The sequence below is a fragment of the Leiobunum rupestre genome, chromosome 7 (genome assembly GCF_980474605.1).
Source record: "Leiobunum rupestre chromosome 7, qqLeiRupe1.1.hap1, whole genome shotgun sequence".
Classification (NCBI taxonomy): Eukaryota; Metazoa; Arthropoda; class Arachnida; order Opiliones; family Sclerosomatidae; genus Leiobunum; species Leiobunum rupestre.
This window is the reverse complement of record NC_143390.1, coordinates 26,567,546-26,580,772: the sequence shown is the minus strand read 5'-3', so window position 1 is coordinate 26,580,772 and position 13,227 is coordinate 26,567,546. Positions and strand designations below refer to the sequence as shown.

The 13,227-nt window shown below is 38.1% G+C and overlaps 1 protein-coding gene across 3 annotated transcripts in view; it reads right to left on the bottom strand.

Moving 5' to 3' along the window:
- Edem2 (ER degradation enhancer, mannosidase alpha-like 2) overlaps positions 1 to 13,227 on the bottom strand; it is a 70,031-nt gene that overhangs the window by 48,413 nt on the left and 8,391 nt on the right. The window lies entirely within an intron of this gene.

Sequence of the window (13,227 nt, the reverse complement as noted above, 5' to 3'; positions counted from 1 at the left end):
AATAGTGGGTACTCGGAAAAGCAAGGAACAGGAATAGTACATTATCAGAATAACCAATAATGTAATTTAACGCGAAATGTTTCATTCCGGAATAGTCGGTTATTCCGAGTACTCACCTTTCCGGTTTCTTGGTATTCCGATTTCCGACTAATTCCGTTACCGACTATTCCGGAATGAAACATTGACCTATTAATTACGTTACAGGTTATTCTGATAACGCGCTATTCCGGTTTCTCGCTATTCCGATTTCCGACTAATCCGGTTACCGACTATTCTAGAATGAAACATTTTGCTTTAAATTACATTACTGGTTTTTCTGATAACCTACTATTCCGGTTCGTGGTTTTCCGATTACCCACTATTCCAATATATCGCTATTCCTATTTCCCACTACTCCGGTTACAGACTATTCCGGAATGAAACATTTTACGCGCTATTCCAATAACCGGCTATTCTGAGTACGTACTATTACCGCACCCAATTTTGGTAAAACCAGAAAATGGGCACTATCCCGCCTTGTTATTCTCAGGCGGCGCATCCAGGCGCACTTCTTTTCACGAAGGTACCAGAAATATAAAAGAAAATGGTTTAAATACCCGCTGGGCCCCGGCGGGAAGTTTACCTAAGAAAAAGGGGCGTAAAATCCCCACTTCTTAAAAAAATAGCGGGAACCGGGCGCGCGCGCACGAAGTTAAGAAGCAGTCGCTTTTACGGCAATGTAGTTTTTCCTTTGGTCTAGGCAAACCCTTCGGGGAATGAAGAGATGCCCTCCCATTCCTAGATTCCCTTCAAAACAAAAGCCCATTTTCGATATATAGTTACAAGCGCCGGAGGCTATCTCTTCGTTTGACTATGAATTTTTCATTCGTACATCCCAAGGAACTCTCCTTTCCCCCGCGGATCCTCGCAAAGTTAAGAGCCTTATAATCGGAGGCTTCGTTTATTCTAACGATTTCCAACTCGGCGAGCTCTCCCGCCTTAATTTATGAGGGCCGAAGGACGCTTCCGTTAAGACCTCCGATCTCTCTCCGGATCCAGAGCCGCTTCTATTACGAGTTGGTTCTTCCGATTTCGGGATTCAGTTGCCCGTAAAGAATCGCCAACTGTATAAAAGAGAGGAATAAAAACGTGTGGGGGGATCGCGTATCCTTTTTATCATCCCCCGTCGTTGCCGTAGAAACGAACTCCCATTTACCCAATCAGCGTTCGCTATAGACAACTTTCCTTTTGAAGTAGTAGAATATATATATATATTGGAATGGTTAAAGCTAAATTCGTTCGGCGGCTGGGATTTAAAGTAAGAGTGAAATTTCGCGGAATAAATTGGCAACCCCAATCTGATACGTTTGTAGAGATCAATTAAATTGAAATGCAAATTATCAAGTTAACCCTTGGCTTAATGGAGAACGAGGAGAATACGCGTTAACGACGGCGAATTGAAATTTATCCAAACTCTATAACGAAGCGCGTTTCATTTCGAGTTGGCTTCCTACGCTAGGAATAATTATCTGGCTCCTCTCTCTCTTTCTCTGACTGTTTCCGGTATTGCGGAGTACGTTTCAAAGGAGAGAAACCTATGATTTATATCTCCTTAAATTAACGAGTTCTGACAGTTAATTATAATAATAGCCCGTATTCAAATTAACCGATGCCAACTTCATAATTCACTTTCAAGTTTCGCTTCGACGGATTACGTAGAAAGAAATATTTCCGCTGTATATTACCATAAGTGGATCATTCTCTCTAAGTATACAAATTCCGGGTCTCGGTCGGGTATCTTAGTCTGGATGATAAAATACGCGAAAAAGTAGTCCATAGGTGGTTTCTTCTAACTTATCTTAGTCTGGATTTCGTGACGTCAGAGCTTGTATAGAGAACAAACTCCAGAGAGAGAAATTTTGAAAATATTTCGGCGGAGGCGCCAACGAGTGGTCAAGACGGCAACTAAAGGGGCGTTTATTGAACAAAACTGTACACTTGGATCTGAAACTGACCTTGAACAAATATGGTATAGGTTTTTGGGGGGAAAAATTCGAGGAGCCAACCCCCAAAATTTATCTCTCTCGGGCCCTCGAGACATGTTTCAGACGTGAAACGTACCATAAGAAATGTAAGAAACGTTAGATTCGGCAGTATCAATTCAGAGTGAAGTTGAGGTGATACACAGTATGGGGCGGTTGTAAAGGGCTGCCAGACCGACCCCGTCATAGGTAGCATAGCGTTTTGTCTACTTAGAGAGAATGATCCACTTTTGATATTACATACGGAAAATGTTTGCCACTATTGAACGAAACATTTCTAAAGTTTCCGTTTTCCATCTTATCTTTGTTCGCCATACGCGAAGTATGACTGGCTTTTCCGAATACTACGAAATCTGCCAGTTTTTCTACGGGGGGGAAATGACAACTTATAAAAATGGCTATAAACCTTTTCCGATTTATACGACTATAGATCAAATGGAAATAGAAACAATGAAATCCAATATAAATGGAGAAAATATTTGTTTTCTTTTGTATTGGTAATAAACGAAGTTTTTTTTATTAGTTTCAATATATTTTTACAATCGATTAACTTTAAGGGAAGTATCAAGTTATATATTTATTTGTGGATCACATAATGTTACATATTTAAAATCAGGGTTGACACTTTTTTGATTTTTTTTTAATAAAAATCTAAATAATCGATATATTGATTTAAATCGTACTTCTTTTGTATTTTATTGAATTTATTGATTTTTTATACAATTAATGGCTCTTTCCCTGTATGATAATTAATCGATTTTCTTGATTTAAATTGTATTTTTTTTTGGTATTTTATTGAATTTATTGATTTTTATACAATAAATGGCTCTTTTCCTATACTTTTATCAATTAGCTAATCCTGAAATAAATTAAATCTTAATTAAAATTTAATATTTTAGTTTGCTCAGATTTTCTATGTATTTAAATTTTTTAAGAACCAATTTTTAGTCTTTTTTTATTCCTCCATTGAAGTGCATTGTGTGAATTAAAATAAATTGATGTAAATCAGTCAAATCGGTTTAAAATATGGTTTAACAGAAATCAGTGCAGTTAGCTTAAGCTAACCACTTTCTGAAATTATGTACACCGATTACAGCGAGTACATCCTCTGGTAGTGCAAAGTCTGTAATTGATTACGTAATCACTTTAGTACAGTCAAAGCTACAGGATTGCACCCTCGTCGGTAACGGACTTTTTTACAACGTAGAATTAGTTCATACTACTTTTGAAAATGCTATTTCCCTGATATTTCCAGGTTCATTTTTCAGATATTTCCCTGATATTTCCAGGTTCATTTTTCAGATATTTCCAGGTTTTTTTTTCAGATATTTCCCAGATATTTCCAGGTTTTGTTTCAGATATTTCCAGGTTTTTTTAGAGATTTTCCTGACATTTCAAGGTTCAAAGCCACCTAATATTTTTTGTTGAAGCGACACCTTTAGAGCAAATTTACTCGAGCCTCACAAAGTTCCCTAAAATCCTTGAATTTTGCCAAAAAAAATAATTAAATATCCCTGAATTTTTAGTCAACAATTTGTTTCCCTGACATTTCCACGTTTTCCGGGTACGTAATTATATCAAGAATGTATTTATTTATTTATACTCAGGGAAAATGAATATGTCGAGATCATTTGTAGCGTTTCTCCAATTGGGGCCCCCGGTATGCTCCTCCGCTTTAATAAAATCAAATAATACTGCAATCTCATTGGTTCTTAAAAATTACGTTTTCGACGCGATTAACGCTGCTGCGAGGACGCAAAAAAATAAGACCGCCTCCTTTTTTCCTCCCCCCCCCCCCTTAGCGTGACGGGGTTAGGGCCTCAACGTGTCCGTCGATAGTCTCGACATATTCATTCTCCCTGAGTATAAATAAATACATTCTTGATATAATTGCGTATTAAAAGTCGTTCGAAAAGCGCCAATTTTAATCCGAGGAAAGTGGCTTTCGTTAATTTGAAATTCCGCGAGGATAGATGCAAATATTTCGGGTTACCTTCTAAAATAGGTCTACTAGGACGAAGGTAATAAGGTTCGTGCATCGCCTACAATCAAATAATCCGGGAAGTCGCGATAAAACGACTTTGACAGTTTGTAGCGTCGTTATTTCGGGGACCCCCCTAAATTCGAATCCACGAGTCAAAAGCGTCCAAGAATCCGGGAGATAGCTCGGGCTTAAAAGCGTCGCTGACTCGATGCATTATTCCAGTTTGGCGCACCTTCACCCCATTAACTATATTCTCATTTCACTAAGCTCGAGTCGGCCGTACCTGATACAAACCACGCCACCGTTTCGGATAGCTGCACTCTGAGAAGTTGCCGGAGAAGCCCGATTTAGAGTCTTACCGTTAGATGGGGTTAAGGCGCGCTCAAGGTGGTGGAGGGGGGGGGGGGGGTACGCGGGAAATACGCGCGGGGGGGGGGGAAACCGGAGGAAGATCCGGCAAAGCTCCGTTCGCTGCTAATCGAGATAATAGGAAAGAGAAAAGAGAACCCCGCGATAAGGGCTTCCCCCGGTTACCTCTCTGCGCGCCGCCATACACGCGCTCACCTTACGCTCTATTCCGGAACCGAGGCTTAAACTGGCGTTTGGGGCGAAAGGCGGCGGACGGGTACGGTCGACGAATATCGATAGTGGAAAGCGGGATTTCGATTCGTAAGGCGGGCGGAGAGGAAAATCCGGGAAGGATCTCGATGTATCTTATTCGACTTTCTAGAGGTGCCTTAGCTAGAAGTCCGAGTTAAGCCCGTTACCGCTAACGAGATATCGGATTGGCCGCGAAATTGGAAGCGCAAAAATTGCTTTAAAATAGATTCTCCCGCGTTCATCCGAGCGGGGACAAAAAATTGAAAGACGTGACGAAGATTCGGGGACTATAGGCGCGCTGAGTCGTGCTGGGAAGATTAATAAACGCCCGCTAAGACGTTGTCTTTCTATTCATATTTTCAGAGCGTCGAGCTAAAACTTTCTGTTGGGAATTATTAAAACGGTATAGGTATTATCACAGGGTTGCCACCAAATTTTGAGATTCAAATTCCCTGACTATTCCCCGTTTCCCCTGACTATTCCCCGTTTCCCCTGACTATTCCCCGTTTCCCCTGACTATTCCCCGTTTCCCCTGACTATTCCCCGTTTCCCCTGACTATTCCCCGTTTCCCCTGACTATTCCTCATTTTCCCTGACTATTCCTCATTTTCCCTGACTATTCCTCATTTTCCCTGACTATTCCTCATTTTCCCTGACTATTCCTCGTTTTCCCTGACTATTCCCCGTTTTCCCTGACTATTCCCCGTTTTCCCTGACTATTACTCGTTTTCCCTGACTTTTCTCGGACTATTCCCCGTTTTCCCTGACTATTTTAAGCGATTTTCCCTGACTTTTGAGGGCCAAAATTAGAAATGCACCAATATATTGGCCTATTTTTCTAATACCGGTATCGGCTTAAGCGAAGCCGATATTGGCCGATACCGGTATTAGAAAAATACTTTTAACATTTAAAAATATGAAAATTCTCGATAAACTAACTAAAGATAATACTTTATTTGATTGGCCGCGCCACGTACGCCAGACTTCAGAAGCTAGATCATGCAATTAAACCACGATATTCGATTTGTGATAGAAAATATGTATCACTTAAAATGAAAAGAAACGTATTCGGATATGCACCTGCAACCGTTTTTTTAATTAAAAATTAGAATAAAATGTTATGGCAGTGTACTGAACCGTCTTTTACAATGATTTGATTACATACATTACTGTTATGATACATAACTTTGTTAATATCGGCCACGAATAGCCGATATATCCGGCTGTACCCATATCGGTGCATCTATAGGCAATATGTTTAATTTATATTTTACTTTTTATCAGAAGTTAATAAATTTAAATGGACTTATATTTCAGTAAAAAGGTTATTGCAATGTTGAAAAAATTAGCCAAACTTTCAAGGAAATAAATGATGATCATAGAATTTGTCATAAGATCTAGAATAAAATTACCTTCAAGTGTCAAGATAAAATTTAATTCCCTTAATGTTAACAAATTTTTAAAACTAACTGATCTTTCCCTGACTTTTTAGGCCAATTTTTAAATTTCCCAACTTTTCCCCGTTTCCGCTGAGGTGTGGCAACCCTGTATCAGAGGTATACATTATTAAATATCTTAAAGAAAAGGTATCCAAGTTATCCATCAACCTATATTGCGAATTTCATCTGCGGAATATTAAATCCATTCAATAAAGCTATTAAATAAGGAAAATATGTTTTATAAATAAGCAAATACCCGCGTTATTTATTTAAAAAATAGATCCACAAATTCCCCCCAAAGTTAAACGAAAAATCGAAACGTATACAGAGTGTGAATATTTGTAGAAAACCAAAATAAATTTTAAAACCAGTCGATAAAGTCGCGATAAACCATCTTTCCTCGGAATGAAATCACGCGGAAGAAAATATCAAAAGAACGATAAATCCGTCATCCTCCCTTATATTAATAGTCGACGGTTGGTGGACTTTACCAACGAAATGTATCAATAACGTCGCGGTGGAGTGAATAAAATATCGCGAAAGGAAGAAATTATCATTTCGAGAATCAACTGTCAAAAAGGACACCTTATTCGCGCCCCACCCTTCGCCGCAGAAGCCAATACGTAACGGCGGATAGATGCGTGTCAAAGACATAGTTTCTCTTCCCTCAAACGCGGACGGAACGAAGAAACGACAGAATAAAAGAAAAAGTTCAAATCGCTCAAATCCGCGACAGGGTCTGAGAAAAGATAGATCTAAGCCTTTGTACATATATTTCGCAGACAGAGAGAGAAAGCCGAGAACGGGGGATAATGGAGGTGGGGTAGGATGCGATAAATAATTCATTAATATCTGGAGAAATAGACTTTCGGAGAGATATTGCGGGTTATGTACTATAAATAAGCGCGGAGGCAGAAATGGCAGCGGTTGGTGGCATCGATTCGTGACCGTTTTCTCGTATATATCGCGTAGGAAGGATATGACTGAAGGGGTCGAGGGCCAGAGGAGGAATATTTGCGCCGGAAGATCCCAGATCAATCACGGAGGCGCTACACGCGGCCCGGCTGAGGCTCCGGAAGGTAATCCCACGGAAAAACCGACCCGTTCCCCCCAAAACCGTCACTAGGTATTACGAGGCATCCGTTTCGGGGCGCGAGATAAAACGGATAAAAAAATAGACGTAATACCTACAGGTATTTTTCTTCCCTACAATAGACCATTTTTGTTATAAATAAAGGTAGCCATTATCAGAAGAAAATAGGGGGAAGTACGCTTCTAGTCAGCTTTGGAAAGGCGTCACTTTTCACGAATTTTCGCGCCAAAACGGTTTGGCGGGAAATCGCGGATGAATACATCGTTTAAAAAATCAATTTTTCTTAAATTGAACAATTGTAACATATTGTCCTTCTCATTCTCTGCTAATTGAGCAAAGGCGTATTTGCTTTCGTCGTTTATAGCCGTGTTGAATCAAAACAAAACTACTTTTTCAGTTTGGTTTATTACGCGTAAAAAAGGCGTTTTCGTGGGCTCAAAGCTACAGATACGTACTTCCTATATTTTCTTCTGCCATTATGAGGTTAAAAATGTAAAAGTTACGACTACACTTAAAAGAAAAATTGCGACTTTAACAACGGCAGTAGGCGAAATGTTTTTGATTTTTCAATTTTAACCTTTTTCTATTAGATCTGGGAAATTGAATTTCCATGATATATAGCGTAGCTTCAGGGGGAAGTTACGGATTAATATTTCTTTCGGTAATCTTGACATGTTTATAAAAAAAAATTAACTATTTTTATAAAGATATAAATTTAGGAGAGAAAACTGTTTAAAAAAGAATTCGTTTTTAGGGACCGAAAGAACTAAAATTTTAAAGGAAGAGCCCATTAATTTAAAAGAGAACGGGCGAAGAATAGTTTTGGACTGTCCATCTTTTCTCATTATAAAAATAAGTGTTTATTTAAATATTTAACAACTTACAGGCGACAATCTGTATTAGTTAACTGACAATTTAAGCCCATCTTCCGCTTGAAATTGAACGCTATAAATTGGCAATATAAAAATCCGTTTCAAATTATAATTGCAAAGCTCAAACGTATAACTAGACGTTATACCGAGCGAAGTATCGAAATTTAACGATGCAAATTGGGCTTAACATCGATTGACATAAAAGGACCTCGGAACCAATTCCCGCCCTGATGTACTCATGGCGGATGATAGATATTCCAGAAGAGGACCGTTTGTCTCCAGAGAGTGTCTGCGGGCGTATATTAACAGCCTTCGCAACGTCGTACCTGCGCGCCGAAATGTTTCACTACGGGGACTTTCTTCAGCGGGTCGTGAGTAGACTAATGCACTTTCGTTGAAACCAAGTTAAAGTCTTCCCTCTCTTCCAATCGAGGAAGAACTCCCTTCGTAGCTGTCCCTTATCACCCCAATTGGAGTCCATACTCGCCGCCTTCCACTCTACTGCCCCGTTAAAACGGTGGTACTAGACTTAAACGTATAGCTTCGGTACGAAGAGAGAGCCCAACGAGATTAAGTCCGGGCGTGTTTTTGTCGGAACTATTGGAAGAGGGGAGAGGGGAGTACAACGCCGCCGTTTCCGCACGTCCGCTCTTGAATATAAGAAATATAGATTCCTCCCCGTAAAAAGAGCAAACTGTGGCGTGAGTCGGAAGTCGCGAGCCGACCAATCACCACTAAAAGAACAAGTAGCTCTTAGAGGCCGCCACCGTCATCAATTTAAAGGGTTATCTCGAGAAATGTCAAAAAAGGAGGGTGACGTTGCCGGGAGCCCGGGGTTGAGGGGGGGTTACCTTCGAAGGGGGCTAAAAGTGGTGTAAAAAATGGGGGAGAGGGAATTTTACGTTTTTCTCGATTTAAATTCTTTCGTTTTTTTAAAAGTTACGCGGGTGAGCGAAATTGGTTGCAGTCAAACGTGGAATGAAATGTGGTATGTGACACGCGCGCGGTAAAGATTGGGGGACGGGGTGGGGTAAAATGCCCCCCGGAGAAGCGAACCGAGGGAGACTCTGACGTGCTTCAAATAAGAGCGCTATGAATGGATAAATCGTTTACGGCGATGAAATATAGAAAACGGGCAGACCCCGAACGCGACCATTCCACGGAGGTTTATTGGATCAAATTTAGGACATACGCCTCGCGATTTTATGTTTGTCGGCAGCAACGTCACGCCTACCCTCGTTATATTACCCTACGCTGATATCCGTCTAAGTGCAACGTTAAATTTAACGTACGCCAACAGCGGGACGAAACGGGAAAAGGTTTTGGCGCCGTCGTGTTTACGCTGCCACCGAGTTAAGACGCGAAATTTGATTAAAATTTGTGTTAAAAGCTCGTAACTCTTAATTTCAAATGCGCGTTAAATACGCTAATAATCTCGCTTTAAAAGCGAACGGAGCTCTTAACTGCGAAGTAGCCACGCCCTACGTAAAAGTCGACATTAAGGCCAAAACAGACTTTAAGCCTTAGACAAATAACCTACTGGACCAGAATCTAGATTGCCCGCTCGCTTCTTTTACAACAGCGCCGTTTATTGCGCCATCGTATCCAAAATTGGAAATATTTGTACAGGCGCACGCAATAACAATCTTGGACGAATAATTAGTGGACCCGAAACCAAATGGCGCGCTTGGTGCTTTTACGGCAGCGCCGCTTGTGTCAAGTATTGGAAATACTAAACACGTGCCCACTATTAGCGGACGACGTTAGCTCGTCACTGTCGTCGTAGCTTACACCTTTATTTCCATTTTGACTAGACATTTTTAAGTTTATTATCTATTTAAACCTTCACGTAAACTATATATGCAAAAACATTAAATCGAACTTCCTATTTAAATTAATTAAATCATTACCCTTTCATTTTTATTCCAATACAATTATTACTGAATAATCTAAAGCCTATTAAAATTCCAAAAGCCTCACATCTATTAAAAACAGCAGAGCAGAGCTGACATTTTTACGCACGTGTTTTGTATTTGGCGAGGGGCAGGTCACTTCCATTTTGGGTGCCTCTTAATCATAGTAAAATTATTAAATCAGGGTAATCAAGATTAAAAAATCTAATCACGATTTAAACGAGATTTAATCATTCTAATCATGATCTAATCTTTTTAATCAGGATTTAATCATTTAAACGAGATTTAATCATTCTAATCACGACCTAATCTTTTTAATTAGATTTAATCATTTTAATTACGATTTAATCAATATTATCATTAAAATCAAAACTTAAGTACGATTAAATCATACTAATCACGATATAATTTTTTAATCAGGATTTAATCATTTTAAACAGATTTAATCATGATTAAACGTGACTTAATCAACTTAATCGTGATTAAATTGAATTTAATCAAAATAATCACGAATAAATCGGATTTAATCTTTTGAGGGGTGCGTCGTTAATCAAGGAAGTGTCCTGCCCCTCCGTATTTGGATAGAAATATTCCGCAAATTGTGGAACCGGGGATTTTGCTTAGGTTTCGAGTTAAGTAATTATTCGTCCAAGATCGAATTAACCCCTGCAAGAGAGTACCAGGGATTATAGAATAGAATGGTTCACGAGCTCCATCAACGAACAATAGGTATAGTTTAGAGTAGCTACTAGAAGGCGCTAGCATCGGTAACCATCAAAATATTTTTTTAAACACGCGGGAACGATCTTGCTTCTGGTTTTGACAAACCTGGTTGTACAGTTTAAGACCCAGAATTTGGGCATTTTGTATTTCAGTCTTTGCAGACGGCAGAAAACTACACGTAATTGGTTATAAATTGCGTTAAATTACGCGAAAAGGTAGAAACGTCCATTATAAAAAGGGAAAAAAAATTAAACCCTTACAAATTTAAAGTAATGATAAAACTTACGAAATACTCGGATCCAATAGGTCTTCGAAACAAAACAAAATTAAAATAAGCCAGGGTTATAAATAGCTGCTTCAATCACTTCATCTCGCTAAAGACGAAAGATGTGCCACAGATGGGGCTACCGACACAGTGTAGCCCCTTCAAATATTTATTGTCTTCACGACAATACATCGGAGTACTGCGATGAAGCCTAATGTACAGGAGATGGCGGGATATTTAAATCGTTCTTGTACTTCTTGTTTAGATTATAAACTTAAGAGTTTCGAAGTACCTGTTTTTTTTGTAAATATTTATAATTAATCAAATAACGAAATTACTTTGATTTTTTTACTTTTTCAAATATTTGAAATCAAATTAAATTGTTAACTAGATACAGGCACATAATAGCATAGTTTTAATTTTAGGTTTGCTTAGATTTTTCTTTTTTTCGGCTTTTGCGATTTCTGTTTACATTTTTAGATATAAAATGTATACGTGATACTAACAAAGTTCTTGTAAGTAAAGTAAGTAAGTAAGTAACAAAATGTGATTCGCAACCAACGGTTAATGCGATAAAATCTACAGTAGAAAACACTTCATTTGTAATTTTTTTAAATAAGTCTTCTGTTGGTTTTTCACTATATTTTTAACTATTCGTTCAATTTTCTGAACCAATAAGAAAAGCTGTTGTGATGAGTATATAAGTCCGCCCCTGGTTCACGCAGCTCAAAAATTGTATCGAAGTTGAAACTTGACTATATAGCGGTGCCATGGCTTATCACGAAATTTAGTTTCTCAATTTTAATACAAATCTTTCTGATTGAAATAAAATAGGTAAGAATATTTATAATTAATTCCTTTATTTATGATTATCAAGTATTTTGTTAAAGTACAGGTATTTTTCTAAGAATCACGAGTCATTTTCTTTGCCGGTTAAATCACGCAATCCCGGAAACGTTTTGTGGATCGAGTCAACGACAAAAGCTGTCTCCTGATTGGCTCAAGAGATTACATAAAACGCAGAAAGGCCCCGCCCATGGTTGAAAGGCTAATAATATAGTTGGATATCAGGGGCCCCACACAAATCTTCAATTTTTTATAGGAAAAATAAGATTATATTTCTGAAAATATAGGACTTTATAGGACTATTTTTTAAAATAATGGGACTATATACGCTATATCATTTACTAACTTTATGCATTTAAAAATAAAACCTATATTTAGTGAACCTATTTAACCATTTTATCACAAAAATATACTATTAGCTTAACAATTACGAAATTATAGACTAGAATGACTTTGTATAGCAATTTATCCTATAGCTAAATCTAGCTATTTAACTGAGTGGCTGGAATTGAAATGCGCAAAATATCAAAATTATAGGACATTTTTGAAAATATAGGATGTTATAGGACATTTTTGAAAATAAAGGATGTTATAGGACATTTTTGAAAATATAGGATGTTATAGGGCATTTTTGAAAATATAGGATGTTATAGGACATTTTTTAAAATATAGGATGTTATAGGACATTTTTGAAAATAAAAGATGTTATAGGACATTTTTGAAAATAAAGGATGTTATAGGACATTTTTGAAAATAAAGGATGTTATAGGACATTTTTGAAAATAAAGGATGTTATAGGACATTTTTGAAAATAAAGGATGTTATAGGACATTTTTGAAAATAAAGGATGTTATAGGAATTGTAGGACCTCATGGTTGAAATGAATACATGAATGCTGAAATCAAATACATTCTTAGTTCACATGAAACGCACGTGCTTTGTATTAGGATGAAAATTTTTCACGACTTTCTCGGGAAAAGCGCTGTTGGTCGATGCAATTTGAAGAAAGGGGTTTTTCGTTTACTATTCCGAGTCCACTAGTTTATTTTTCCAAAAGGTACGCGCAACGTATAGACGCTCTCTTTTCAAAAGCAAATATAAACGAAACAAAACGATATATTATTCCGTTTCACGGTGCTAAAAAACTAAACTAGAATGACGGTAATATCCGTCCTAGCTTTTCTAGCACATAAAGCATCCGCGGTAGCGCCTAGTAGGAAAATAAGCAAAAACTTTCACGTAAGACTCTTGAAAACTCTTGGAGGAGTGTTTTTTTTCGTCCGTTACCTTCCGCCTCGGAAATAACCTAATTAATTACTCCCGCGAGTTTCAATTCTGGTGGTGCGAAAAAGGAACCGTCACGCGTAAACATTGACTTCCAAGAGGTTTTCCACGAAGAGAAAAAACAAAAGACTTAGAAGCCGCTGGCGAACGGGGTTTACTACGAAAATACGAGGGTCATCGATTAAAG